This window comes from Hirundo rustica, chromosome 3 (assembly GCF_015227805.2).
Source record: "Hirundo rustica isolate bHirRus1 chromosome 3, bHirRus1.pri.v3, whole genome shotgun sequence".
In the NCBI taxonomy this organism is placed as follows: Eukaryota; Metazoa; Chordata; class Aves; order Passeriformes; family Hirundinidae; genus Hirundo; species Hirundo rustica.
Window position 1 is genome coordinate 70,681,930 of NC_053452.1, and position 10,117 is coordinate 70,692,046.

Genomic DNA, 10,117 nt, shown 5'->3' on the forward strand with positions numbered 1-10,117 from the left:
CTGTGCTGCTTGCAGCCCAAGATTTCATTTGAGCTGGTATAACATATACTTGCATCATTAACAATTACCAGTCATTGTTCCATTTGGGTTTCTCTTGCTAATTAGATTCACTCTGACAATCTGTATGGCCCATAAACACAACCCCAAAAGGAGTATCTTCCCACAGTGAGCAGAATGGAATATGAATAATCAGTTTAATAATTGTATTTGACTTAGCTTCTCAACACCAACATGTTAATCAGGAGCATGCCAGGGCTCCCTGGTGGGAGAGTCCCACTCTGCTCCTGACTGTTCTCACGAGAGGAGCTGGAGCTTGCCTGACTGCTTTGCGAAGGCTGGAAATGCCGTGTGGGTCTTACACAAGCATTGAGAGCCGCCACTTTTAATTCTTGCAGTTTTGCACAAGCACACAGCTCTTCTCTGTCTCACTTACTCTTCTCTCGCATTCTTGCCTTTCTCTCTCGCCCCTCTCTTTGGAAAGGCAGCAGGGGTGGGGACAGTATTAGCTCCCAGAGGAGCTGAAGAAATTCTGGAATGTAACCTTGCAGTCCCTGTGTGAAAGGCCCTGCAGCCCCAAGCACTTCTGCTCCCCTTGCTGACCTGAGTGTTCGGGCAACAAACCTGGGCTGGAAACCATTTCTTGGCCACTTGCTGGGCCCTGTCTGACAGATTGCTACAAAGGCCTCTCTCCCAGTGCATCTCCAGCAAAGGCAGCAGTGTAGCTTCCAGACCCGGGTTGCTCCATAGCTGAGTGGCCTGAAGCATAGCCAGAGGGTCAGGTTCTGCTCGTACCTGTTTGGTTAGGCTTCACCTGGAGCCCTCCTGCAAATTCCCTTCTCCACAACACATGTATGAAAACTCTGGTAATTGCTAGGCAGAGCAAGATATATTTGGTTGCTTTGGCTATGAACCATGCAGACAGGCAGTTGTTTTTATTCATTTTTTTCTTTGCTTTTCCAAACTTTAAGGAAAAACATTAAAACAAATGCAATTTCACGCCATTGCAACTGCTCCTCACAGAATGCCACTGTTGGAGTTGGACCCCTGATGCTACAGCTCAGCTGCCAGGGACTGGGCGTGGAAGAGCTGGCAGCTCCAGGACAGAGAGTGGTTCCAGGTTCATTTGGTACCAAAGCACTGGGAGGCACCACTGAGCTTTTCTCCATCCCCCACCCTACCCCCACTTAGGCTTCATGTTCCAGGGGTGCTTTTGACCCTAAACCAAAGAAAATAGATGTGGATATGCTAGTGACTGGCATCAATTGGGGGCTGGCCTTAGGCTGGAGCAGGGAGCACTTGGATGCTGGTGGCAGCAGAAGGGCATCTGTTTCATCAATTCTATCCCCATCACCACATGCCTGTGCTCCGGTAACTTTCCATGGCCTCCTGGGAAAGAGGGTCACTGGTCTCCCGGTCTCCCTTGCAAATCTTCTCTGCTGCTCTGCTGTTACATCTTTCCCAAAAAGAGGGGTAGAAAGGGATGAGAGTTGATCTGGGCACTAATACTTCCTCTTCTTAGTTGGAAATAGGTGCAACATCAGAATCAAGATGGCAGCACACAACTCTCCTGTGAGTAGCTGATGCCGATTTTTCTTTTTCCTCAGTCCTTTTCCCAACTGATTCGCTCTCTGTTAATAGCAAAAGCCACCTCTGACATCAGTTTTCACTGGCATGACTCTTTGTCTTTTACTTGAATGTCACCCTCCTTTTATTACAGCCATTCTCCAGGTGCCCTGCTCATCCTGCCTGGCCTGCAAACCACCTCTGTGCAAGCAGTGCCTAATGGCTTTGTGCAGCACATTTCATCAGCGCAGTGCTCACATGGGCCTGGAGCGTGCCATTAACGCAAACAGTGAAACAAAATCGGTCCCGAAACTCCTGTTTGAAGAACTCTCACGGATAACTTCTCCTGACCTGAGATCTCCAGCCTCAGCACTCATTGTCTCCTCCTCTTACCAACAACACAATTTCTCTAATAATCTATTTTGTCTCCAACAGCATCAGTGGTTTCTCACTTGACATCATAGCAAATACATTAAAGTAGCCTAGGTAGAGGAAATCTGGCAGATACCACCTATCTGGAAAAATAATTGTTTTATCAAAGAGAGCCATCAGGTTAGTCTGGCAGGATGTGCCTTTAGTTGCATTTCATCCCATTTACTGATGTGCCTTTGCATTTTTAATTAACCTTCAAGGCATGTTCCAAAGCCCTGCATACCAGTGAGGTCAGAGTTACAAGGACGCCGATGGTTGGCTGGATTATTTTTTAACCCTACACGACTGAACACTTCGTAATGGATATCCTGCAGTCACGGGGACCCTCTCAGACTCGGCAGATGTGTTAAAACAGTTGCTGGTAGACGTGCCACCTCTCATGCTGGTCTTTCCAGAACTCCTGGACAGGCATGACCTGCCTCCCTGAGAGGAACGCCGCCTGCTCTTTGAGCACAGTAACAATTCTATTTCCATATCCCTGTTCCCATTAACCAGCCTTCTTTTACCCCTAGGATTTGTCTTCCTTAAACCAGAGCAGAGCTAAAATAGTCCTTTGATTGTAGGCCATGCCTAAATTATCTTTAATCTCATTTACTGCACAACAGTCTGACTTTGCCTTTCTTCCTTTCTTACACTGAAGAAGTTGTTCCCATTTTTTCTGGAATGCTTTGCAAGTTTCAGTTCAGGTTCGCTTCTGATGCTTACACTGCACTTTTTGGCCTCTAAATGATGAAGTCCTCTTTCTGCAAGGCTCTCCAGGATTAGCCAGAGAACTGAGCAACCCAGTCATGTGGAGGGAGCAGGCAGGGTGCAGGATGCCTCACTTCCACACCTCTGCCTGTGCCTCCCCTGCACAGAAGCCTCCACTTTCTCCACTCGAGTCAGCTTTGCGGAGGAACGTTGCCCCACTTGTCAGCTTGCCCGCTGGCAAACTGAGCCTCAGACGCACACGTATTTGTGTTTATTCTCCCCATTTGCTGCAAACAGGGAGAGCTACTTAGTTCAAAGCTCTGCTCTGTGACTAGATCTCTTAGTAACTTAATTGCACATCAAAACAACAGTTCCTTGTATGACTTCACTGATGAAGATGTTTGTTGGTTGTCAAATCCAAGGATATCTGGGCCCTACCACTGCTGGTGTGAAGCATCATTGAATAATGGAGTCTCCTCAGATTGCCAAAACACTGAACAAAGATAGGAATAATTTCCAAAAGAGTTTTTATCTCAGCCAAAAACACGAACAGCAGCCAAAGGGGTGAAGAGAAAGTGTACTTGTGACCCCGCAACTTTGCTCCTGCTGAGTTTCAGAGGTCATGGGACCATCAGAAGTGCAAAAGCTACTCAGCAAAACATTACCAGAAAATTCTTTGCTAGTAAATTTGTGCTTATCATCCTGAGGTGTTCAAAGACATGTCAGAAAATGTTCCTCACTACCTGAAGAGCAACAGCAGGCCAAGTCTAAAGGGTATTGTAGAAGGTTTTGCTTGACTGTTCTCTCCAGTACAGATGTGTGTGTGTTTGCACCCTCTGCACAAAGGACTGTCCGGCCTTGCCTGCATGAGGTTGGGATAAGTGTCAACAGCGATTCTTTCAAGATCTGCTCTTAATTTTATCTATCCTCATCAAATACTGCTGTCCTCCAAATCTTGCTGGATGTGTCAGCCTAGCAATTAAAGAAAAGATCTTCTCACAAGAGAAGATACACCACTAGTGCTGTCATGAAGAACTTCATAGAATCATAGAATGGTTTGGGCTAGAAGGGACCTTAGAGACCATTTGGTTCCAGGCCGCCTCCATGGCCAGGGACACCTTCCAGATTGCTAGACTGGATTACTCACAGCCCCATCCAGCCTGGTTTTGAACACTTCCAGGGATGGGATTTCCACAGCTTCTCTGGGCAATCTGTTCCAGTGTCTCAGCACCCTCACAGTGAATTTCTTCCTCATATCTAATCTAAACCTGTCCTCTTTCAGTTCAAAGCCATTCCCCCTTGTCCTTTCTCTTCATGCCCTTGAAAAAGTCCCTTTCCAGATCTCTTGTAGTCCCTTTTAGGCACTGGAAGGTCCTTTAAGGTCCCCCCAGAGCCTTCTCTTCTCCAGACTGAACAACTCCAACTCTCTCAGCCTGTCTCCGTAGGAGAGGTGCTCCAGTCCTTGGGTCATCAAGCCTTAAGAACTGAAGAAGTGAAGTCAGTCCATGCAGCCTAGGGCACACCATGTAGGGTGCAATAGGACACCAGTCACATACAACATCTGAGATGTTCCCATCTGAAACCAAGCCTTAGTAGAGACACCCTGGCATGGCCAGCTCCACATCTCTCATTCCGCACTCAGCAGCCGGATGCGAAACAACAATTACATTGTGAAATGTCATGGGTCTACTGGGAAGCAAAAACACATCAATATTGTCTCCTGGTTGCATTGAGCCATGATGATTTTGCTTGACTACATGCCTGGATGAAACAACAGACAACACAAACAGAGATGGGGCCAGAGCTTGCATGTGCACTACTTTTATCTTCCTGCCTTTCCAGTGCACCCATCGCAGCAGCGTCTAGGTGATAAGTCTGTCTCTTTGCAAAACAGGAAGACCGTGGGCTGACTGGCTTCTCTGATGAGCTATAAATTACAGGGGTTTTACCTGGCTGCCAGCCTCGCTGTGCACTAGGTAAGGCAGGCGCTAATGCGGAGTGCTGCGGTGGCCGGCGATAGGATAATTACTGTTATTGCATTAGGAGAGAATAGCTGAGACTTAAGAGCCGGAGGGTAAAAGAGTCCCAGAAATTGGAGCACCGAAGGCATTGCTAGCTCCATGCGCACAAAGGCGACCGACCTATAAATAATCTGACCTCTTTGTTCCAGTAAAATGGCACAAGAATTAAGACCCCGGTTCAGGAAGAAGCTTAAAATGCATGACTAAACTCGGCATAGCTGAGCAGACCTATTGACATGCCAGGGGCCCGAAGGCATTTCTGCTTTGTGAGCCTTTGTGCTCACCTGCAAGAGCGGCTGGCGGAGGTGTCCCGCTGGCAGAGCTGCTTTCCAGAGGCTGTGGGGGGCCAGCTTAATTACTGCAGGTAAAGGAGCAAAAGCACCCTGCCAAATTTCGAGTGGGACTTCTCAATAATCTCTACTCTTCCTCTGCTTTCTAAGTTACAGCTAAAGAAAGAGACCTCTGTTAACCTCAGTTACCTGATAGCAGCTGGCAATTTGAAAATTAAGAGCTGACAAGAAGAGCAAAAATATGATGTGTTAGAACATGAGCCTAACAAATGTAGCCCAGAAATTTTCCAGTAAAACAAACCAGGAAAAAAAAAAAAAAAAAAAAAAAGATTGAGATTAGCCAGCAGCAGGGCAGGTCACCTTTAGCTTCACCCTGCATGTATATCATCTCTCAGCTTTTGGGAGAAAACCCACCCAAAAATGTGTTTGTTCAAATTAAAATGCTTGTCGTTAGGCCCAGAAGAGCTACTTTTGAAAAGAAAGCTTTAATGGTTGCCTAAGGTGGAGAGTAGCACCATTTACAAATATTTTTTTCTCCTAGCTCTTGATCACAGACACGTAGAAAAAGTATACCTGAAAATATTAGTAAATATAAATATATTATAAACCCTTTCCTACTATTTTTTTTTTTTTTTTTTTAAATCTTTGTAATAGAGAGAGAGTAAATAACTATTTTCCTCATTCTGGAGGCGGGGAGTAAGCATGAAGAAGCTGCAAGACTGACTCAGCATCACCCACCACCAGCCCCTGGCCTGGCCCCCCGAATCTGGGATCCACAACAAACACGTGCGTCCCAGGGAAGACGTATGCAGGGTGGGTGTAAGAGCATTCTGTTCCTTGGAAGGTGAGTAACAGGTTTTGGTGAGCAAACTTGGGTCAAGTGGGGTGTCAGACTTGATTGTGTGCTACTGGTTCCGCAACTTTGCTGCTGGCTGGCAAAACAGTAATCCAGAAGCCTTTTTCCCATGTGAGGGGGAAACAAAAGGGCATGCAAAGTGATCTGCCAGAAAGTTTGCAGTGGACATTTGGACAAATGCAGGAAGTCCAGCCACCCTCATTTGTGCTATGAACGCCTGGACAACAGAGAGCTCTCAGGTGCACACCTGTCCCTTTTGCCTACACTATTTTTTGTTGCATCCAGGGAGAGTAAGGGTGAAGAAAGAGCCACATCCTTCTCTTATGACTGCTTATCCCGATCCACAGCACCTCTCCACCAGCCTTCCCCGTGCCCCACACGTATACACAGCCCCTAAATCAAGCGCTTTAAGACTGGAAGTGTAATCCAAGTTTGCACTATAACAGCTCAGTCATTATTTACTGTGGAGCAATTAGGAACTAACAAGTCTAGCAGAGAGACCTGGTATTTTCTGGTGGCTTTTTTCAAGCTCCCAGGGCAATTTTGGCTGTTGCCCTGGGTGGCTCACAGCCCCCCCCCATGGTGTTATCTGTCAGAAACTCAGCGGCTCAAAGCTCTGCAGCCACAGGTTGTGTGTGCCCTGTGCTTATACCATTTCCTGCTGGGAGCCATGATGTTAAAAGCCGTATTGTCCGCCTGTTTCTCACGCTCCTCCCATGTGCGTGGCCCAAGTGTCCCAAAGAGCCGCCAGGCTGCCGACAATGCCAAGAGGCAAAGTTCATCTTTTTGTTCTGAGGCAGCGCAGCGCCTGGCACAACTATTCCTGGTCCCTGACTCAGAGCACAACCATCTTTGAAATAAATAAAATGAAGAAGGAGAACATCTCTGGGCCTCTATTTGACACTTGTATTCCCACACCACTTGGATTTATATAAACATATGAATCGGTATGGTGGTTATTTTGACTCATCTGCTTAGCAATCATTTTATTTTAATCAATATTTATTTAACTCACCAGCTAGACAAAAGCTCCCTAATTTCTTCATCTGATTTAATTGATGTTCCCTGACAGAATGAAGCTAGACTGGATAAGACAGTACAAGCTGTGCCAGTCTTCTTTGGTTTGCATCTCTTTTAGCAAGTCCTGTGACTGTCGCAGAGCCAAGCACATCTTACGTCTCGCAGAGGAATTGGGACCATACGTGGCTGTATACCCTGGGACAAAGAGCCAAGAAACACGCCAAAACAATAAGCGTTGACACAATAATTAGCATATTGATTCTCTGTGCAAATTACCTCTTCATACATTGTGAAACACTTTGCATTGTCAGAGGACTTCAGAGGAGCCTGGTGTTTCTTATAGGCACCACAATAATTAAAAAATGTCTTTAGTTGTAACATTAAAATACAATTCTGGGTGAAGGATCATAGAAAGAAACATGCACGTTGTGCAGATAAAAATGTATGGGATACATCTACCTGTGTCAGCAGTAGTGTGGCCAGCAGGAGCAGGGAGGTCATTCTTCCCCTGTACTCAGCACTGTTGAGGCCACACCTTGAGTGCTGTGTCCAGGTCTGGGCCCCTCAGTTTAGGAAGGATATTGAGATGCTTGAGCGTGTCCAGAGGAGGCAACAAGGCTGGTGAGGGGCTTGGAGCACAAACCCTGTGAGGAATGATTGAGGGAGCTGGGGTTGTTCAGCCTGGAGAAAAGGAGACTCAGACTTATCACTCTCTATGACCTCCTGAAGGGTGTTTATAGACAGCTGGGGGTTGGTCTCTTTCTCCAGGCAGCAACTGACAGAACGAGAGGACGCAGTCTCAAGCTGTGCCAAGGGAAATATAGGCTGGACATTAGGAAAAAGTTTTTTACAGAAAGGTGTTAAAGTACTGGAATAGTCTGCCCGGGGAGGTGGTGGAGTCACCGTCCCTGGATGTGTTTAAAGAAAGACCAGATGTGGCACTCGGGGCCATGATCTAGTTGAGGTGTTAGGGGATGGGTTGGACTCGATGATCCTGGAGGTCTCTTCCAACCTAGTGATTCTGTTATTCTGTGACACTCCCACCATGAAACATGTACCATAAATTATACTGAAAGACCTTTCAGGCCATGGATATTTCGGGCCGTCGTAAAAGAACATTTTGCTTTTTATTTGAAGGAAATGATCTGTACCTTGTGTCACCTCAACCTCATGCCAAGGGTGAGGAGTGGCTGCAAGCTGAAGGATTGAATCACAAAGCTCAATCTTACCCAGAACACCACTTGCCTGGAAAGAAAGGTTCACTCTAGCAAATGATAAAACACACTGGCTTTCAGAGTAACCAATTTTTCAAGCTCAGTCACAAGTGCAGGGGGAAAAATGAACTCTCATATTTATCTCAGTGGAGTCATACAGTAACTATAATCCTGAAGTCAACACATGGAAAAGCTTAAATGAAGTAACCTGTAACTTGCTGGCCAGATTAGTTCATGCCCAGCTCTCTCTGCCAGCATTTAAAGTCTTTGTGAAATGCTAAAGTGTAAAGGGTAGCAGCATCTCTCAATGCCAAAGTCAACTGATTTAGGAATGGGTACAGTGATTTTACAACCATTAACAGCATTAATGGCCCTGTGGGCCAAGACAGAAAGCTGCCTGAAAGACCCAGAACTGCCTCTGCAAGGAGGAAAAATTGTCTTGCCTCCACAAGCATACTGCACTGCTGTAAAAATCATGTAAATACCTTAACTCCAGGCTGAAAGGGCAGAGCTGTCTGCAGTGACAGAGAGAGATCCCATCCAGACAAATGTGACACCATGAAGAACCCACCAGGACACCTAGATTTGAATGTAGGTCAAGGGAACCGCTTTGCCACTGCAAAATTTTAGGAGCAGGTCACCATCCTCTAATGAAGGGTCCTGAGTTTCACTGAGAAGACCAGAGCTCCTAGGTGGTGCACTTCCCTTTCCCTCTGGCAATGCCCTTTTTGTGCTCCTCACCTGTGTTGCCACATGCTCACACTACCACAGCCTCCTGACGGAAAAACACCAGCTGCCAGCACATTCAAATGCTTCAGGTAAGGCTTTAAGGAGGGAACTTGGAAAAGGTCTTGGAAAGACCAGACCCCACTCCTAAGGGCTCCAGGCAACAGGAGACAAATGAAGAAATCTCATCTTCTCCAAAGGCACTCAGGCCCGTTCAAGGTTTGTTCAAGCTTGGTTTTCTACACAAGCAAGTGGTCAGACACTCCCTGTACAGCAGCTCTTGACAACATTGCTTGGTTTTGGTCAAACATGGCAGGACAGAGGATCTCTGCAATCACCCAGCTCCTGGGAGTTTTCATGCAAATGTTACCCTTTCCTGGTTTCCACAGGAAGGCATGACCAGAGGAGCTAGGTGTGCTGGCAGGGGACATGGAAGTGCATATGGATTCACTGAGTGTCTGTTCCTAGAGCAGAGGAGCAGCTGATTGCAGCTGGAATCATGGAACATGCCTGCTCCGAGGCCAAATCTTGGCTTCCAAGCCTGCACATCCAGGAATGAGGGGAGGTCCCAGCCCTAGGGGGTTGAGTGGCACCATATGAAACAGCTTTCATTCTGGTCCAAGTGCAATTCAGCTCCTCTGCTCTGTGCCTCAACAAGTCCTGGCTGTCAGCAAAAGCTGCCATCCTTGAAAACTGCCCCTAATTGCAGGCTTTCTGCGCTCAGAGGGAAAGGGGAGGGACTGGATCAAAAAAACACCTTGGGTCTTCAAAACACAGAAACACAAAACATGTCCGAGTTGGTTCAATAGCCTTTCACAGATTCAATAAAAGATTATTCAAATCATCCACAATGAAAGCAAGTTTGGCATCCTTCTTCCTGGGCTAGTGGTACTGCAGAATCCTCCCACTCACTTTCTTACCACTAATGCTATTATTTGGGAAAGGCATCAAGTACTGTCCTGTGGGGGGTGATAAAAAACCCACCCCAAAAGGATTCATGGGCAGAATTGTGATAGAAATTTGTACTTTTTCTGCCTGTCAACAGGCAATTAGTGCTTTATCAGAACAAATTTAACAAAGTTTTTAATTTAAATTACAGGAAGGCAAGTTCAAGTAGGTTTCTCTAACATAAAGGACATCTTTGAACCCAACTTTTACTCCTGTTCACCCCACCCCCACCCCACCCAATGCTATTAAATGGCTTGAAACATGACACAAAAATACATGTCTTATCATAGCAGTTGGCTTCTCTCAGTATAGCAGCCCTTATCAACATTCAGCAGCCCTATTAATGTAGTCCCCTTC